The following is a 20,909-nucleotide window of genomic DNA, read 5'->3' on the forward strand; positions in this document are numbered from 1 at the left end:
TGTTTCACCCTTTCTATCAGTTATTCAAGGTCCACAGAGACTGTCCTATGCTACTATAATCAAGCAGAATTGCTGTTCCTTAGAAACAGAACTGAACCAAATTTACAACCAAGAGTTTATATCCCTCAAATATCAATTTGTGGAAATATATTGAATCCATCAAAGGTCCTCTTTTGTGAGTCCTTTTATGTTTTATTTGGATTATTTCTAACAGTGTGATGGGCTTTAGTTTGGTCCTGTAGGATAATAGACACAAATTAGATGAGCAGGCATTTTGTGAAACCAATTACTTAATAGTATGAGCCAACCGCACCCACCCCCACCACCCAAGATTGACTTTGACTGTAAAAGTGGCCATGAATTTTACTTCCAACAGAATTTGATGGGAATTTGAAAGGACTCAATGAAAGCACTGGCAGGAATTTTGAGGGATGTTACAAGAATTTTTGTAAGATTAGTAAACTTTTTCAGGGGGCTTTTGTGTAATACTTGACCAAGGAAAAATTTGTAAGGGTTTGAAGTGGATTGGGGGAGGGTTCTCTTGCACCCCCTGTAAATTGATTGGAATGTGGGCATTTCTGCTGGATCTGCCCCTGGTGTGGGGAGAGCAGAGCAGGGATCTTTAGGGAGCTGCCAAATGCAAGCCTTCAATACAGAGGAGAAAGAGAAGGAGGAGAGGGGTGGGCAAAGAAAGAAGCAGAAAGTAATTGCAATTCTCCTGCTTTCTTCTTCATTTGCTTTGTTTCTGTTTCTTCCTTTGTTTCCTTTAAACCTCTGTGGACTTGCTTTCAAAGCCTCTCCTCTCCGATTTCCCTGACAAAAGGTAGCAGGAACAGAACCCGTTCTTTCAAATGTTTTCTGTTGGATCAATCTTCAAGTAGCCTGTTGGCCATCATATGGCCCTTCCCTCTAAGTCTTGACCCATGTGATCATCCCCTCAGAACTCACAATGAGTTTTTTTCCTTCTCCATGGAAAAGAAAGAGAAGAAAGTAAGAGAGGGGGTTGACATGGGGTGTTGGTGTTATTGGTTGGTTTTACTCTGGTTTGAGGTGGTGGCTTTTAAAAACATATCCAATTGTTTTTCAACCAAACAAGTTCTCAAAATGTTACACATAAGAAAATGTTCCTTGGTCTCAGAATGGCTCACAATACTTGAGGAGTTGGAAGAGTGGTGCATCCTGGATTGTTCACCGATTTTAAACTCTTTTGATTGGACCACATATCCCCTCTGCCTTTCCTTTCTACAATCACACACACCACTTTTAAACAAAAATGTCCCCAAAGCAGCAAGTCTCCACCAAAATATGAAAGTATTGGTTCTCTGCTCCTATATGGTTTTCCTCAAATGGGTTAGCATACATAAATCATTGGTCCTATATGGCTTTCCTCAAAAGAGTTAGCATACATAAATCATCAACATATTGTCTGTTTTTATATGCTTGCAAAGTAATAAAATAGCCAAAAATAGCATACTCAGATCTCCTATCCTCATGCTTCTTGGCTACTTTCTTCAGTACAAGCATCCCTCGCCAACCACAGTTTTCCCAATTGTGGATTCTGCAACTGGGAAATTGTGAATGCCCTTGCCAACCACGGCCTGAGTATCTGCAGTTTGGCAATTTAAAGAGATTTGGGTTTGGGGGTACTTTCCGGGGTCAAGTGTAATTTCTGGGGTCAAAGGGTTTTTTCCAGGGGTCGGGTGAATTTTGGGGTCTGGGGAGGTCATTTCCAGGGGTTAGGGGTCATTTCCGGGGGGTCAGTGGGCGATCCTTTCACATTTTAAAACTTTTTTTGGTCGCTTAATGAATGCAATTCCCCTAACCCCCTGTTTGCTATTGAAACCAATGGCTCTTCAACCGTGAATTCGCCAACCATGACAGTTTCTAGGAATTGAACCCTCATGGTTGGTAAGGGACAACTGTAATATTAGTCAGCCTACATTAACCTACATGTTCAGAGGCAAAAATAATGATGGTAAATTCCTCTGTTTTCACAAAAACCTGGGGACTGCAATATTCATGGTTCCTGTGGTATGATATAATGGTATCCTACAACGATATAATGGTATGATATGATGTAAGTTTCAAGGCCACAATTAAGTTTGGATAACAGCATAACAAGGGGCTACAGCCAGAAGAGAATAAAAAGTTATTGCATATTCACAGTTAGCATGGCTACATACATCATTAATTTTTATTATCTGCTTATTTAAGGATCTTAAATAAGATCCTTATTTAAGTTGCTTGCTGGTCTTGTGGAGGGAGGAAGCAACAAGCTTTTAGCAACATTTCCACAGCAAGGGTATAAAATAAATAAATAAATCAACAAGAAAACAAGAGGGGAAGGAGAAGCTAGGTCTTCTAGGGCTGGGAATCTGCTAGGGTTGGATTGATGGCTGGCTGGCAGTGTTTGTGTCTTTGCCAGAGGAGAAGCCTGAATGGGGGATTCATTCATTCCAGGTGAGGGGCCCAGCTTGTGGGAGGCCCCACATTCCTGAGCTGAGTCAGTTTGACTGCTGGTGTTAAATACAAGGCTTGGACCAGAGGAGCTTTGCTCCCAGGAGCTTTGCTAACAAGAGTTTGCAAACAGATAATGAAGGAGTTTTTCAGGAGCTTAGCGGGAGGTTGGCAGGAAAAGCTGTGAGGAGACACACAAGGCAAGAATAAGGTGAGGACTACCCAACTTTGTAATTTTCTTGGTGGACAAAACTAAAAACCATTAATTAGTTGACAACTGTACCCTGTACCTAGCTTCAAACCCAATAAAACTAATTATGAAGACAGAATGCCAGCAGGGTAGGGGCTGCTTCCCAGTGTATTGCGCAGAATGTTGCATGCATGACTATCTGCCTGAGAGGCAGAAGTCATGGGTTTGTGTTCAGTGCAAAGAGCTCTTGGCTCTCAGGCAACAAGTTTGTTCCCTTGAAGCCAAGGTGGCTGACCTGGAGAAGCTCAGGGAGGCAGAGAGGTGTGTGGATGAGACCCTTAGGGATGTGGAAGAGGCATCCTGCTTCCATGCTGATGGCGCTTCTGCTGTCATGGAAAATGAGGGTCTCAGGGAAGGAGGACATCAGCCTGAGGAAGCAGGGACCTGTTCCTTGGGTGATGTACCCATATCCTCTCGCACAGGGGATACTCCTCCAGGGGGTGGGAACTTCTTAGTAGTGGATGATTTGATCATTAGGGGCATACCTGTAGAGAGATGGGTCTGTGACCCACTTGTAGACCGCATGGTGACTTTCCTGCCTGGTGCGAAGGTTGCGGAAGTCACGCTGCATCTAGGTAGGCTGTTGGGCAGTGCTGGGGAGGAGTCAGCTCTCGTGGTGCATGTTGATGTTGGGAAATACAGCCGGGAGCTCCTGGAAGCCAAATTTAGGCTGCTAGGTAGCACATTGAAGTCCAGGATCCCCAGGGTAGTGTTCTCCGAAGTGCTACCTGTTCCACGTCCAGGGACAGCAAGACAGGTGGAGCTGAGGGGTCTCAACACGTGGATGAGACGGTGGTGCTGGGAGGAGGGGGTTAGGTTAGTTAGGCACTGGGATACATTTTGGGGGAAGCAATGCCTGTACAAAAGGAAAGTGCTGCACTTGAACCAAAATGGAACCAGACTGCTAGCTCTAAAAAAAGCAGAGCAGCTTTTAAACTGACGCCTGGGAGATTGTCAGTGGGAACAGGGTAGTATCTGCTTTGGCCAGCAAAATCCCTTAAGATGTGAGGGTGGACATGTTTCAGATAAATGAGAAGGGGACAGAGTAGAGCCAGGAGTTGAGCAGAAGGAAACCCCGGAACAGCTTGCCAAATAGCTCAAACGATGGTAAGGGGGATAGCACACGCCAACACCAGGTGAGGGACCCAGCGTATAGGTGTCTGTATACCAATGCCAGAAGCCTCCGAGCCAAGATAGGTGAGCTGGAGTACTTGGTTACTAATGAAAACATAGATATAGTGGGTGTAACAGAAACCTGGTGGAATGGTGAGAGCCAGTGAGACATGATTATTCCTGGATATAAACTATATAGAAGGGACAGGGAGGGGAGGGTTGGGGGAGGAGTGGCACTGTATATAAAAGAACAGATAGATTCCAATAAGTTAGAAAACCTAGGTGAACCAGAGCCCTCCACAGAATCATTACAGGTAACATTACGAGGACTGAAAGGAAATGGATGTGCTATCGCCCTCAAAAATGAGAGGACTGATCAAAGCGCTTAGAGTGACCTGGAGTCCCAGCAATCTCTGGGATCACTCTTGAGCAAAGATCTGCTGGTGGGCTGACTTGCTGATTTGCCATGTCCAGAGACCCCTTTTTATAGCAGCTGGCTCCCAAAGACCTGCACTAGGAGTTCTTTCAAGATAGCAGTCTCAGTCCTGGATCTCCAAAGTGTCAGTTGCTCTTATAAAATTTCCTTCTTATGACAAAACTGTTTCTTTGTTAGACCAAAGAAGCAGAGCAGCATCCTCTGCATACTGTCTTTTTGTTGTCAGGAAGCAGTTGCTCCTTTAGTTCTCTAACCATCTACATTTCTTAAGTTGTTGGTCTGTCTTTGCCTAAGAGGCAAGCTCCTGGGGCTTCTTTCTCCAAAGAGTGTTAAAATGTTAAAAGGGGTTGTTTAAGAAGGAAGAAGCTAAGCTATATGTGTGAGACAGCAATTAAATTACTTCTTGTGTACATCTGTTTAGTGTGTGATTCTAAGGGGGGTGGAATTAAAGTTACAGCCAAGGGGTACATGCTTGAGGCTAGTTAATCAATGCATTTGACTAAGGCAGAACAATATAGGTGACATCAACATGACAAGCATTCTGTCACAGGAAGTAAGGGATTAGCTTCCAGTTTGTCTCCTAGGAGTTAATCATTTCACTCAAAGATGAGTGAGGCCTTGCAGCAGTGTTTCTCTCATTGGAATTGCTGGCAAAGACACACAGGCCTCAGCCTGACCTGCTGGGCTATAAGTTCTGGTCCAATATGAGTGGCCTGGGCCATAACACCCCAGGGATTGTTACTGGGACCAATGCTCTTTAACTTGTTCATAAATGATCTAGAAGTTGGGTTGACCAGCAAAGTGGCCAAATTTGCAGATGACACGAAACTATTTAGGGTAGTGAAATACATAACGGATTGTGAGGAACTCCAAAAGATCTCTCCAAACTGGGGGACTGGGATACAAAATGGCAAATGTGGTTCAATATGAACAAGGGTAAAGTGATGCACATTGGGGCAAAAAACACCAACTTCGAATATACTCTGATGGGATCTGAGCTGTCGGTGACTGATCAGGAGAGAGATCTTGGGGTCGTGGTGGGCAGCTCATTGAAAGTGTCATCTCAGTGCTCGAGAACTGTGAAAAAACCTAAATCCCAAACCTAAATCCTAGGAGGGGGATTGAAAATAAAAATACTATTATAATGCCTTTATACAAATCTATGGTGTGGCCACATCTGCCGTACTGCATATAGCTTTGGTCACCGTATCTTAAGAAGGATATTGCAGAACTGGAAAAGGTGCAGAAGAGGGCAACCAAAATGATCAGGGGCCTGGAGCACCTTCCTAATGAGGCTAGGCTACAGCATCTGGGGATTTTTAGTTTGGAAAATAGGCAACTAAGGGGAGACATGATTGAAGTGTATAAAATTATGCATGGAGTGGAGAGGGTAAACAGAGAGAGTTTTTTGATCCCTCTCTCACAACACTAGAACCAGGGGTCACCCCATGAAACTGAAGGTTGGGAAATTTAGGACCGACAAGCAGAAGTACTTTTCCACACAGCACATAATTAATCAATGGAATTCCTTGCCATGGGATGTGGTGATGGCCACCAGCTTGGATGGCTTTAAAAGGAGTTTAGACAGAGCCCATGGAGTACAGGTCTATCAATGGCTACTAATCTGATGGCTGTGGGCCATCTCCAGCCTCAGAGGCATGATGCCTCTCATTATCAGTTGCAGGGGAGCAACAGCAGGAGAGAGGGCATGCACATACCTCTTGCCTGTGAGCTCCCCAGAGGCATCTGGTGGGCCACTGTGTGAAACAGGATGCTGGATTAGATGGGCCTTGGGCCTGATCCAGCAGGGCTGTTCTTATATTCTTATGTTCTTATCTATTGTAAGGTGTTCAAGAAACTATGTAGCTGATGGAAAAGCAGGAAATAAATGCCCAAATAAATTCACAATCCTGTTCCTTCCCTGAGACTTTGCTTTCTACAGTTTGTTATTCTGCAGGTCATCTAAACGTGCATATCCAAGTTGGTCTTCAAAAAATAAACCAGCCAGATTGTTTGTTTATGTAGGGAGAGGATGCTGATCTTGCAAGGGGCCCTCCCGTATGGCAATTAGGTCCAGGGCAGAAAATTACTTAGCTGTACCTCTGTGCTGCACTTGCCAGCTTCCTTCCCCACCACACAAACACTGAGTCACTCCTTCCATCCTCTGGCCAATTGAAGCGGTGGCACCCAAAGGGCCAAACAGCTTCCTTCTTCCCCTCAAGCTGCTCCTTCCTTTTCCCTCACCCCCTGCCATGCGCCAAAGCATGGGCCAGCTTCCTTCTTTCCCCAACTGCCCCTGATGTTTCTCTTCCATCCCCTTCCCCTCTCTCCCTTGTTAAGCCTCATCTCCTTTCACTCTCTCTCTCTCTCTTTGTCAAAATATTTCCCCCTTCTCTCTCCCCACATCCCCTTTCTCTTTCTCTCTCTTTTCCTTGTCAAGTCTAGGGATGTGCATGGAACTGTTTGGCGCTCCATTTTGGGAGTGCCAAACCGGTTCTGTGGACCGGTGTTCAAGCTGGTTCAGAGGGTGAAGGGGCTTTTTTAAAGGAGCAGTGGAGGTGCTGTCTACCTGCCAGCCCCCACCCCACCACTTTCCCCCTGCCAGTGCTCTCATAAAAAGTGGGTGCATAGGGCCACAGCATGCATCCCTGCAGCCATGGTCAATGGTGCTCTGGAAATGACTGATGTGCATGCGCACAGCATGTAAAAGCATTGGGAGGGGGCTGGCACCTCCCTGCCCCTTAAAGGAACCCCCACCCTCCCAGGTGTGTATGGAACTGGTTCCGTGAACATCCCTAGTCAAGCCTCCCCATCCCCTTTCTGTCTCTCTTATCTCCCATACTTGTGGGGTTTGTGATGAAGGTTCAAAAAGTGTGTGGATTCATTGCAACATTGGCAACCATACTCCTCCCCCTTATGGCATACCCCTCAGTATGCAAAGTGCAAGCCCAGAAGAGGAAGAGAGAAAATAAAGCGGGAAAAGGAGTAGGAAGGCAAAGTCAGATGATGGAGGGAGAAAGAGGGGAGAAAGAGAGTGAGGAAATGGGAGAATGAGAGTGGAGGAAGAGGAAGGAAGGAAGGAAGGAAGGAAGGGTGGGTGAGTGGAGGGTAAGGGAGTGGGGAAGAGAGGTTCTGCTTTCCATGGGCATACTGTTGCTTTGAATATAATTATTGAGTGTTAACAAACTGTTGAGAACAATAACAGTTAAAATATTACGGTTATGTTCAGAAGTACTTCTTAAATACAAATAAATAAATAAATAAATTTTCCCTGAGCATATTCTGGTCATTGAGAAGTATGTTATTCAGAATTTCTTCCAAAAACTACCAAAGAATTATTTAAATTTTCCCTGAGCAAATTCCAGTGTAAGAGTAGTACATTCAGCTAATTAAAGTGGCACAACAAGGGGTGGGGGAGAAAAGGTATGAACGAAAGTGGGGATGAGGAAGAGGAGAAAGACAGAAGGTGGTGAGAGCCGGGCATAAAGTGACAGAAAACAGCACAAGACTATGTGCAGCCTCCCAGAGGTGCATTGGAATCCAATCTGGTCACCATCAGATTTGAGTTTGACACTCCTGACATAGTGCATTTGCAAAAGAAAGAAAACCCAAACCCCAGTATTTGTATATATGGGAAAAAATATTTTATGGGAGAAAATGTTCCTGAGCAACCCCCTTTAATTTCCTGCTGTATCCGCCCTGTAAGGGTTGAAAGGTTGTAACACATTTCAGAACAAAAAGGATCAAAGATATCATAGAGATATCATCATAGATTCAAAGATATCATCATAGATTCAAGTAGATGCTTTAGAAGAATGTTATAGTCTTTCAGCACTTACCAGATTCTTCTTTTGACATACATGTTTAGAGCAACAAGCTATGCGCTTTGTGACTTTTTGACCAGTCTTCTGCTGCTCAGTTGTTGTGGATGCTGTGTGGCTTGGTTGGTGTTTTACTGCTGAAAGCTGCTTTCTTTTTTATCTCACAACAGCAGCTGTGATAACACTGGCAGTAATGTCCTGGCTTATATCCTATGTGCTTATGATACAAACGATTTACTAATGCATGCTTATTCCACTTTTGAACCATATATTCATAAGTGAATTTTAAAAATAGATATATGGTCTTGGGATTCCTGGAAATAGCCATAATTGGGGTGATCTTCTTAAACAATATAGCTCTCACTGCCAATAAAGGAAAGAGAAAATAAAGGCAATGAACAGCCAACAATTTAAACTATCAAATCGCACTGGTTTCAGTGAGGGGTGTTTAAATGTGTACATACTTTCCCCACTGAAATCAGGACTGAAAACGCTGCCTGGATATTAAGACAGAACATTAATGCTCACTTATTGCATCTCCTCTCAACATTAAGGTCACAATCTGGCAGAGTTAAACACACTTCTGTGTATCAAATTCATTGCTATTAGGCCTGTGCACATTCAGAAAATTCGGATTCAGATTCGACCCGATTTGAATTTGACACTATTGGATTTGTCTTCTATGGGCTCTGGTGATAATGGACATTGGATCAGATTCATAATTTGTATTGAATTCCAACTAACATTTGGATCCCCCCCCCGCCTCCATAGTAGTCAGTGGAGGGGGGGTATCTGTTTGGTCCTTGAACCTTGAGACTTGTCACAGATGTGGGGATGGAGGTCAGGGATTGCTGAAGTGAATTTGAAGGGAATTGGTCAATTCTCTGATTCTTGGAGAACTATTGAACATTTCGTAAAAAATGGCTTCTTTTCTATCATTTCTGCAATCTAAGCAGCTGCCAGTTTTTGCTACCTACTTTTGCTACAGTAAAAGTAGATTTCTACTTAAGCAATAATTTATCAGCCAAACAGAGTATTTGATTTACAGTGCTGTAGAGGTGAAATGAGTATCCATTGGAGAGGAAATGTTTGTATCTAGTAGCTACCTCACTGGATAAAGTAAAACAAAGCTGCAAGGAACTCCTCTGCAAGCAACTCCAAATAGAAGATATTGGATTTTTGCTTTTTTATACACAGTTCTGTAAAAGCAGAATCTCGAATTTCAAGCTGTAAGCAGGGATATAGCAAGGTTAGAATGGGGCCTGGGACAAGAAGTAGAGGTAGGGTCCTGCTCCAAAGGCCCCTCATCTTCTCCCCCCCCCATGTCTTTGCAGCAGAAGGATTGTAAGGATATGATGAAAAACAAAGCATACTTTGCATGTCTGCTCCCATACTCCTGTGCACATAGTATTACACACTCCTCAAACATACATATACACCATACACACATGCACTTGCATGTACACACTCCCCTCGCTCAGAAAATTTAAAAACCATATATACTGTGTCTGTATACGCCTGAAAAACTCAGATCCAATCCGAATCTGACCTGATCTATTTATGAAAATTTCAAAATCATATTCTTTGTCCCTTGGGCATGAATACCAAGTTGGAGTCAAATTTCTGGTCAGAAATCTGAATTAAAATCGTATTCCACCACCCCCACTAGAGGGAATAGGGAAAAATTCACTACAAATCACTAGTTCATTCTAGAGCTTTGAACCTTGCCACACATGTAGGGAAGGAGGGCACAGCCCTCTGTAGTGAATTTGGAGAGAATTGATCCTGATATATGGTAAATATCTGAATGTTTTGTAAAAATGGCAAAAACTCTCCTAGGACCATCATTCCACCAACATGTGGAGGAAGCTGTCCTTTGCCTTCATGAAAAGGGGCAACAGCATGCTGCTTTTGCCCTCCACCCTTTATATTTCTGGAATGTGTAGGCATACAGTTATGAAATCTGGCACCTATGAAGTCCACATTGGCAGGACTCTGCTTAATTTTTTTTCCAAAGCTTAGGGCGAATCCCCTGTTATTGGTGATTGTTGAAGCCCCTCCTTGGAACATCATTCACCCCCATGTGGAGGAAAAAAAGACCTTTGATTTTAAATTAATTTTCTTCTTCCCCATTGCTTCACACCTCTACACCTTCACACCTTTCAATCCCTTACTGGCTAGAAGGGAAAGTTAGAAATTCTAACCACAAAAACAGAAACATTCAAAGTACTTTCATTTTACTGACTGTGTGCTTCTGCAATGAGCAAGATAAAAATTAATATAAAATTGTATATTAATATAATTAATATATAATTAATTATTACTGCGAGTCCTGACCTCCTTCCCTAAATGTGTGGCAAGTTTCAAGACTCTAGGACCAAACAGAGATTTTTAGTTTTATTCTACCCCTCACCCCCAATTTCCCCGTCCATCTCTATGGGAAAAAATCCTATTATATTTTGCCAATTCTGACATTCTGAAGTATTTCAGAAATTAATTTTGATATTTCAGAATTAATTCTGACTTTATTGATCCAATTTTTAAAAAATGGATTTGGGTTTTACTAGTTTTTACTGATTGGGGACAATTTGGATAAAATCTGAATTTTCAAATCCTAATTGGCACAGGCCTAATTGCTATAATGTCTAGGTATATTTCAGCTTGTCTGATCTTCAAAAACATCCATCCTTGTTATTATACATATATATGGAAGTTATATATTCTCATGATATTATTTTTTCAAGGATTTAATTTTCTTCTACCAGAAAAAATGTTATGAACTTTCTCTGCACAATCACTACTCAACTGCATAAATGGTTACAAAGAACAAGCCTCCATTTTGGATCTTTGTAGCCTAAACCATGTAAGCTTGCCACATGATGAATATTCAATGCATATGAACCTTCAGATATTACCACTTTGGCAACAGAATCAGGGCAGCCTCTTTTGCTGTTACTGCAGCTATGTGCTTGCCCAGGTTTCTTCTTCCAAATTCAGGGTCTGTAGGCATCTTTATTGTTAAACTTAATTGTTTCTTAACAGCCTGCGTTGGGAAGCTGAAAACTTGGGAAGTGCCCCATAGTGTCCTCAGAGCAGCTTCAGACATTTGGCAAGGCAAAGAGTGGCAACAGAAAGCATTAGTGCTACCATAACTGATCTTCAACTGATGCACAAATCCTTGCTTTGGACGTAAAAGGATGAAAAAGGATGCACAAGCTGCCTTGCTCTCCCCATTGCACCTGCTTCTTGAACATCCCAAATGCTAGCCATATTCAGACATTACATTGAATGGATGGGCACTCGTATCATCCCCACTTCCACTCTCCAGGTGGTCAACTTCATGTTAGTATAGGCCCCATGCATGTCAAGGGTACGTAGGACTGTTCCGACCATTCAGGAATCTGGTTCCTTATTTATTTATTTATTTATCATATTTTTACACCGCCCAAAACTTACGTCTCTGGATGGTTTACAACATGATTAAAAAGTAAAACATTAATTAAAAACAAAAACAAAACAAAACAAAAAAATTTAAAAGCAAGAAATTAAAAACACAATTTAAAATTTTAAAACAATATTCTAAAAACAACATTCAAAACAATCAACATTCAAAACAATATCAGTTAAAAGCCTGGGTGAAGAAATGTGTCTTTAAGGACTTTTAAAAGGATGTCAGAGATGGGGAGGCTCTTATTTCACTAGGGAACGTATTCCAAAGCCTCGGGACAGCAATGGAGAAGGCCTGTCCCTCAGTAGCCACCAGACGAGCCGGTGGCAAATGCAGACAGACCTCTCCTGATGATCTCAATGGGTGGTGGGATTCATTACGAAGAAGCCGTTCTCTTAAAAACCCAGGGCCCAAGCTGTTTAGGGCTTTATAAGTTATGACCAACACCTTGTATTTTGCCTGGAAACATATTGGCAGCAAGTGTAACTCCTTCAATACGGGAGTTATATGGTCTCTTCTAGATGACCCAGAGACCAGCCTGGCTGCCGCATTCTGGACCAACTGTAGTTTCCGGACTACGTACAAGGGCAGCCCCACATAGAGCACATTGCAGTAATCCAGTCTGTAGGTTACCAGCAGATGTACCACTGTTTTGAGGTCATCTAACTCAAGAAATGGACACAGCTGGCGTATCAGCCGAAGCTGATAGAAGGCACTTCTGGCCACTGTCTCAACCTGGGACACCAAGGAGAGACTTGGATCCAGAAGCACCCCTAGACTGCGTACCTGTTCCTTCTGGGGAAGTGTGACCCCATCCAGAACAGGCAGATCAAAATCGTCTCTCGAGTTCCGACCCCGCACAATGAGTACCTTCGTCTTATCTGGATTCAGTCTCAGTTTGTTATCCCTCGTCCAGCCCATTACCAACTCCAGGAAGGCATTTAGGGAGGTTATGCCCTCTCCCAATGATGCTGACATGGAAAAATAGATTTGGGTGTCATCAGCATACTGATAGCACCCTGCACCAAATCTCCTGATGATCTCTCCCAGCGGTTTCATGTAGATGTTAAACAACATCGGAGACAATACGGAGCCCTGAGAGTCACCATACAAAAGTTCAGATTTTGAAGAACAGCAGTCTCCAAGGGACACTATCTGGAACTTGTCCAAGAGGTAGGAGCGGAACCACTGCAAAGCAGTGCCTTCCACCCCCAACCCCCTCAGATGCTCCAGAAGGATACTATGGTCGATAGTATCGAAAGCCGCCGAGAGGTCCAAAAGGACCAACAGAGTCACACTTCCTCTGTCAATTTAATTATAACATGGGAAGGTCCTAAATAAATAAATAAATAAATAAATAAATAAATAAATAAATAAATAAAGGATGTGTGAATCAATTCAGGTACAAATCGATTTGTATACAAATCTAGCTGATTCAGGTGATCTGGAGACAATACAAATAACCCCTGTGGTCCATTGACAAGATTCAGATCAAAATCAAATCATGTCAGATTCCATGCAAATCGATTCGAGATTCAGATTCCTCCTATTAATTCCCCCAGATCCCCAGCTTTCATTAAAAAAGAAAGAAAGAAGAAGAGCTAAGCTCTAGCCCTTGTAGAAGTGGAGTTATGGAGCAAAATGTGTGGTCACTATTTTTCAAGTGTGGATTCTTTGAATTCTTGGGTATTAACTTTTCCTCAGTGAATCCCTATGAGGATTCATTCCACACCTCCATTTCTTCTATTCATTTTCACTATCATTGGACAGTGCCAACTGTCAACTGCCATGTGCCAACTACATCCCCCTCTCACCCAAAAGGCAGTGCAATACTACTCAGTTTATATTCTAGGATCTCTTTCAAGTGTTTAGACCCGTTGGTGTCTAATAACCTTTCCCCATAATGAATCCCTGTGAGGATTCATTACACAACAAAGAGTCTAAACACTTCAACAATTCCTAAAAGATAAACTGAGTACCCAGTGACTTGCAGGTTGGGAGGTAGTTGGCACATAGGCTGCCACTAATTCCCCAACCCCACCTGCAAAGCAGTGGGGTCAAAATGAACAGAAAAAATGAAAGTATGTAATGAAGACACCAAAGAATTTAAGCACTTCAAAAATTCCTTTAAAAATAGTGTGTGTGCAAGGGGTGTAGTTGGCACATGGCAGTTGACAGTTGGCACTGTCCAATGATAGTCAAAATCAACAGAAGAAATGAAGATATGGAATGAATTCTCATAGGGATTCATCATGAGGAAAAGTTATTATACACCAAAGAATCCAAACACTTGAAAAATAGTGACCACACATTTTGCTCATAACTCCTCTTCTACAAGGGCCTCCCTGCCGCCCCTTCCCCCGTTCCACTTTGAAAGGCTCGGAGCCTTAGGATCCCAGGACCCAGAAGTCTTCTGCACTCGCACACATTGTGCGCGCGCTTCACGTCTCTGTGATGCACACATGCAGAAGACTTCTGGGTCCTGGGAGCCTAAGGCTCTGAGCCTTTAGAAGTGGAATTGGCCTTAAAAATCCACCAGGTTATATGGGCACAGGAGTTATGGATCCTGATTTTCCACTTTAAAATTCCTTCTTGCAATTCTTGTCCAAAAGTTACAAGATCCAGCAAAGATAATGAGGTTAGTGCTATTGTTCAGTAGGTCCAGTGGAAAATATAACGGCAAGAAATATTTTCCTGCAACCATGTCACACTAATCAAGCTCCTTAATTGGCAATTCAGTGACAAGGATAAGTAACTACAAAAAAGTGTAATTATTGGTTCAAATAAAGTTATTATCATAGTAATTAAAATGTTGAAAAGAATGGTGGTGCAAAGAAATCAAAGCTTTGGTTATGCATCTTAGTGTTCTCCAGACACTGACTCATCAAAATGAGTCGTGCTTCATCTAGTTCTCCATCAATCTAGTGCTTCATCTCATTCTTTTTAGAACATCCAGTGTTCTACTGGCAAACTAATAGTTTACATGAGTTCATCCTGCCTTCTTCCTAGTTAAGTTTTGCCCCTTTGTGTTTTCAATGGCAGGCATTTGCAGAGACACATAGGTTACAGGGTAACATCTTCTTAAAAAACCAAACCCAGATGCAGCTGAAATCAACCAGAATGATGTTTGTTAGCTATTCTCTTTGCTACTACCTCATAGTATTTCATGTGTGACTGTTACCATACCTGCAAACATGTCCCTTTTTTCGCATTCAGGTGAAGGGGAAAATAGGGACATATTGGCAGGTATGTGTTACTACAGGGCCAAAGTATACATAATGCTGAGTCAAGCAGAGGAAGGGGTAATTTCTGCAGGAAAACTATAGGAAAGCAAAGGTTTAAAGGTCCTCTCCCTGCATGGGCCTTTTAACAACACTATTAGTATGCTCATTTAGATGCCATGAGGTTTTACAGACAGGGCTCCCCCCTGCCCCGCCCAAATCCACTGTGTGAATTAAGTATGCCAGTCCACATATTTTCTGGATTTAACACAACCTCCCTGCGGGCTATCAGGGACCAGGACAGATAGGGCTTTGTTTTTCTCAAAAAGGAGGCTGTGAATTCTGGCTTAGCCCGAATTATGTCTGGGGTAAAAAAAAATCCTCTATTTCCAGCAGCTTTTGGAAAAAAAACCTCCGGGGCTTCTGCTTTCTCCAAAGGTGTTGATGGAGATTCTGATGGCTATGTGAAGGACGTGCTGATGGCTATGCGAATGGTCCATCTAATCCCTCGAATTAAAATGCCTTGAATCTGCTGCGAAGCAGATTCATTCTGCAGATATGCCGATGCACAGAGCCATGTGTGAAAAACCTCCAGGTGAAGAACCCTTTATTCACCCAGGTTTTTAAAATGCTTTTAAATATGTTTTTGGTTTCTAGTTGTATTTTTGGGGATTGTTTGTTTGTACTGTATTTTTAATTGGATTTTTAAAATTGTTTTATCTTTTTGTGGGCTGTCCAGAGAACAATTTGTTATGGGCAGACCATATAAATAACATTGTTGTTGTTGTTAAGGCAGACTGCAGATTCTGTAGCTGTGTTTTTGTAAAGGGAAAAAATCCCAAGGGAAAAAAATGACACCAAACTCAGCATCACATGTAGTTTGGCCTTCAAATAAACATTATGTGCTATGGTTGGTAAGGCAAATATATTTTCCCATCTGGTGCCAATGGTTCATAAAAGTGCTACTTATATCTCTTCTCCAGATCATCTCAGGTGTTTATACTACACTACCAGCAGCTTGCAAAGTACAGCCTAACCTGCTAGATTTAAAGTGACCATAAGTCATTTTATCAGGATTGTATAAAGTAGTAGTGCATGATAAAATAGTGCTTAGGCAAGACATTTATTAAAATGACTTAGACATGGTCCCATTTCTGTACCTACACTGATGCCTTTAAATAAGATGTGTTATGATTTGTTATAATGGGAAGCCATTAGGAAATAGAAAGTGTTGTAAATGGAGACAAAACTAACATTAAGCAACATAATTCAAAACTGTTTGAGCCAGTATATGTCCAGGTTCCCTTCCCCTCTTTAAACCATAACATATTAAGGATTTAATTCCTTTAAACCACAGTCTATTCAGAATCCCATCCAGGAAAATCTTTTCTGATGATATTGAACCAACCAATATTGTACTGTACGTGTTAGCAAGAGGATAGCATTGGAAGCTCTCTCTCTCTCTCTCTCTCTCTCTCTCTCTCTCACACACACAGACACACACACAGACACACACACACACACACAGACAGAGAGTTTTCCATGGAAAACTGTGTCCCACTTTATCACTAAATCCTGAGGCACAATCTGGGACACAGTTTTCCATGGAAAACTCTGTGTGTGGGGGGCGGGGAATGGGTGAATATGAAAGATAGAAACAACAATGTTGTTTCATTGTTGATGAATATATGAGGTGATTGAAGAAAATATATATTAGGCCTGTGAAAAATGGGGGTAGAATGAGGTTCCAAGAAGGGGCTTCAGATTCAGAATGTTTTGTATAGTTCTGGCTTGAAACAAGCCAAATGTCATCATTTTAAGCCTTTTAAAAAAATTCCCCCCCCAAAGATTCACCATAGATCAGGATCAATTCTCTTCAAATTCAGTACGGAGGGCTCTGACATCCTGCCCCAGATGTGTGGCAAGTTTCAAAGCTCTGGGACCAACTGGTGATTTGTAGTGAAACCCCCTGATTCCCAATTTCCCTATTCACCTCTATGGGGGAGAAATCCAATTTTAGTTAGGATTGCTTTCTGGAAATCTGACTCCAACCTGATATCTGACATGCCCAGGGGGCAAAGAATCCGATTCAAAAATTTTCATAATCAGATCAGGTCGGATTTGGATCAGATCAGACCTTTTCAAGCATGCACAGTCCCAGTATATATGTTTTAAAATGTTTCTGAGCAAGGGGGATGTCTACATGCAAGTGTATGTGTATGTGAAAGTATCTGTATGTTTGAGGAGTGTGTGATTCTATTTGCATAGAGAGTTGGCATGCTAAGTATGTTTTGCTTTTTACCATGTCAATACAATTCTTCTGCTGCAACAGTATAGGAGGGGGAGAAGATGAGGGGCCTGTGGGGCAGGACCCTACTTGTTCCAGGGCCCCCTGCCTACAGCTTGAAATTTGAGATTTTGCTTTTACAGAACTGAGTTTAAAAAAGCAAAAATCCCAAGTCGTCTATTTGGAAGCAGAGAAGTTCCTTGCAGCTTTGTTTTACTTTACCCAATGAGGTAGCTACTAGATACAAACATTTCCTCTCCAACGGATACTCATTTCACCTCTACAGCACTGTAAATCAAATACTCTATTTGGCTGATAAATTATTGCTTAAGTAGAAATCTACTCTTACTGTAGCAAAGGTAGGTAGCATAAGCTGGCAGCTGCTTAAGATTGCAGTAATGATAGAAAAGAAGCATTAACTTTGAGATATGCTGGCCTAATAAAGTTGATCCTCTGAGTTGAGACATACATCTCAGGTTACTTAAATCTTTTTCAAGATTCAGCTCCTTCTGCAATTCATGATTAATCATGAAACCCTTAAATGACGATGATGATGATAATGAATCTATCTATCTATCTATCTATCTATCTATCTATCTATCTATCCATTTACGGTAATTTGTACACCGCCCCAAACTTTCATCTCTGCATGATTGCAGAATACTGTGCATGTATTTCCATCATTCTACTCATGGGAGGAGCCACCATTGCACATATGGCTGCAAAGAACCTGGGCTGCTGCACTTCAGGGGCCACGTCTCACGCCCCAGCCTCTCCTCTGCATCTGATGTCAGACACAGGGGCATTATTTCACTTGCAAACAGGGCCGCGTGGCCCCATTTATGAGCAAAATCCAGCCAGAGTGGCTCCCCCTGCCTTTGAAAGGCAGAGAGTCACTCCCAGCCATGCTGCAAATATAGTGCTGGCTGAAGTTTGCTCATAAACAGAGCTGTGCGGCCCTGTTTGTAAGCGAAACTGATGCTGCATTCGCAGCATGGTTGGGAGCAACTCTCCTTGCTTTTGAAAGGTAGAGAGCGCCACACCGGCTGCGCTGTGAACGCGGCACTGCCCAGACATAGCTCATAAATGGGCCCCATCTGTGAACTACGCTATGCTGCCTGCGTCTGAGATGCAGGGTGTGTGGCTGAACTACATGCCCTGTGTCTGATGTCAGGTGCTTACATCTGACAGAGGGGGCAGGGATAGGGGGTTGTGGTGGCAGGCTGAACCCAGGCCGCTGCTGGTCTCCCTCTGCCCCTGATTCTACTGAATCACTTTGGAGACAAATTAGCATCACTGCAATATCTGGAGAATATATATGTGATATGATAGGATGGATTTATTTTTTTAAAGTACAATGGTTTTAGGATTCTTTAAAACACTGTAATATAATGTATCAGAATGGCCCCATTCACACATGATAGGAAACCAGAGTTAAAGGAGCCTGAAGTTGACAAACCTTTATGTCCAGATTTGTGAAACCCCGGTCCTGTCAGAAAAGTGACCCGAGATTTCCCTTCTCAAATTCCACATTGAAACCTTAGGCTGTAGTGAATCACTCCTCCTACCTACGGTTTGCAGCTGGCTGTGGTATGTCCAAATGCTGAAAAGTTGGCTGCATTTGCTGTAACCGGAGTTGGTGGAGGAAGCTCTTACCTCCCTATGGCTGTGATTGGCTGTCTGGGATCTTCTTCAAGCCAGAAGGAAGCCTGCACAGCCAGTTCCCTCCCCTCTCCCCCTGCATTCCAGTTCCTGTCTGTTTTGTCCAAATGTGGACAGGTCAGTGTCCACAACGCCATAGTTGTTGAGATGGTGAGAATGCTGAGGTGGCATCACTGGCAAAGGAGGGTTAATGGCCAAGAATGAGATGTGCTTAACTTCTTCTAAAGACTGCAGATTCTTGCCTGCAAATATCCTCTCAAGGCTGTTCCTCCTACTTTAACTGAGCTCACTTCTGGCTTTCAAGCCTAGTTAGGAAAAACTGCCAAGAGTGGAGAATTAGGAAACTTAGTAGTGTAATCACAAAAGCTCTGACAGATAAACTCAGTCATGATTGATTGACTGAACCCACACCATGAAAGCCCATGATCCAAACCTTGGTTATCTCTTAATGTCTTAAAATATTTATGCTGATTCACACGTGCATGTATACCATGTGGTTATATACTTGATGACCAAGCCTGCAGCTGAATGTGAGAACTAATTGCAATCAAAAGCAGTTTGTCTGAAGGTGAGATATAGAAATATGAAAAGAGTGAGGAATAGAAATATGAAAGTTCTCTTAATGTTAGGGATATGCCCGAATCGCAGTTTGAAGCACAGTTTGAGCACTTTTAGGGAAATTAGGAAGGGAACTTTAAAGAAGGATCCCCCAAAGCCATTCACTCCATCAGCATGCACATGGCATCTGCGCACGCGTGGGCACCATTTGCGTAGTCAGCAACACCATGGTGCTCAATGGTGCTTGCACATGCATGAATGCCATGTACATGAGGATGGCATACGGGGCTTTTGGGGATGTGCACTGCCCCAGCAGGAAGTTGGGAAGGGCAACAGAGAGCTGCTCTCCTTTTCCTTAAAGCTTCCTTCCTAATTTCCCTAAAAATTCTCAAGCCGTTCAACATCCTGTTCAACATCCCTAGTTGATGTTGGTATTACACTTGTGAGACTCACTCATATATGCAGGACTCGCTCATATGCATACTATGATCACCCACATATGAACCAGCCCCTAATTATCCAATGTTCTATTGTAAACATAGTTTTAGGAAGCATAGTTATCCGCTGGAAGCCACATTAACTATACTAAGGCTCTCCTGCTACCACTAAAGTTAAGATTACTATCTTCACTGTCAATGTTTGAAAAGAAAGGACGTTATTCTTGAGAATTTGAACTCAACACACGCACACAGACACACACGTAATGTGTAACATACCCCTGAATCCTGCAGTCTTCCTTGGGAGAGATATAAAAGGACTGCTCATGGCTGCTACCTCTGGCTGGTAATTTTAGTCCAGAACTATCAGTTTTTGACATGATGTACACACACACACACACACCCCTTTTAAAATAGAAATTTTAAAAACTTTTAACTGTTTAAAATATATATGACTGATTAAGTACAGTCATGTCAGTGTCAACTCTTAGTGACCACACAGATAGATTCTCTCCAGGATGATCTGTCTTCAACTTGGCCTTTAAGGTCTCTCAGTGGTGCATTCATTGCTCTTGTAATTGAGTCCATCCACCTTGCTGCTGGTCATCCTCTTCTTCTCTTTCCTTCAACTTTCTCCAGCATTATGGACTTCTCACGGGAGCTGGCTCTTCGTAATGTGTCCAGTGTATGATAATTTGATCTTGGTCATTTGTGCCCTGAGTAAAAACTCTGGATTGATTTGTTCTATGATCCATTTGTTTGTTTTCCTGGCTGTCCATGGTATCCTCAAAAGTCTTCTTCAGCACCAAAGTTCAAAATCATCAATATATATACACACACACATATACCTCTTTTTTTTTTTAAAAAAAAACAGCAATCATGTCAAAAACTGATAGTTCTTGACTAAAACTACCAGCTAGAGGCAGCAGACGTGTGTGTGTGTATATATATATATATGAGAAAAGTGGCTATTCAGTTGATATGTTGGACATTTTAATAATCAAACAGATTTCTGACAGAACTTTATGAATCGTTAAAAAAAGTTTAGAAAGGTCTTTTTTTGAAGTGTAGCTAGCTCTTTTATCTGTTTCAGATGACAGATGAGTATGACTTAAGATGTCATGTATATGAATGTGTGCAATAAAGGGATCATTTTAATGACATGCTAGTTGAAGGCAACCGACAAGAATAAATTGCCTTTCTCTTTTGATGTAAAAAG

General features: G+C 42.3%; 1 long non-coding RNA gene across 2 annotated transcripts in view; it reads left to right on the forward strand.

Moving 5' to 3' along the window:
- LOC128349232 (uncharacterized) overlaps positions 1-20,909 on the forward strand; it is a 247,476-nt gene that overhangs the window by 59,265 nt on the left and 167,302 nt on the right. The window lies entirely within an intron of this gene.

The sequence above is a fragment of the Hemicordylus capensis genome, chromosome 3 (genome assembly GCF_027244095.1).
Source record: "Hemicordylus capensis ecotype Gifberg chromosome 3, rHemCap1.1.pri, whole genome shotgun sequence".
NCBI lineage: Eukaryota > Metazoa > Chordata > Lepidosauria > Squamata > Cordylidae > Hemicordylus > Hemicordylus capensis.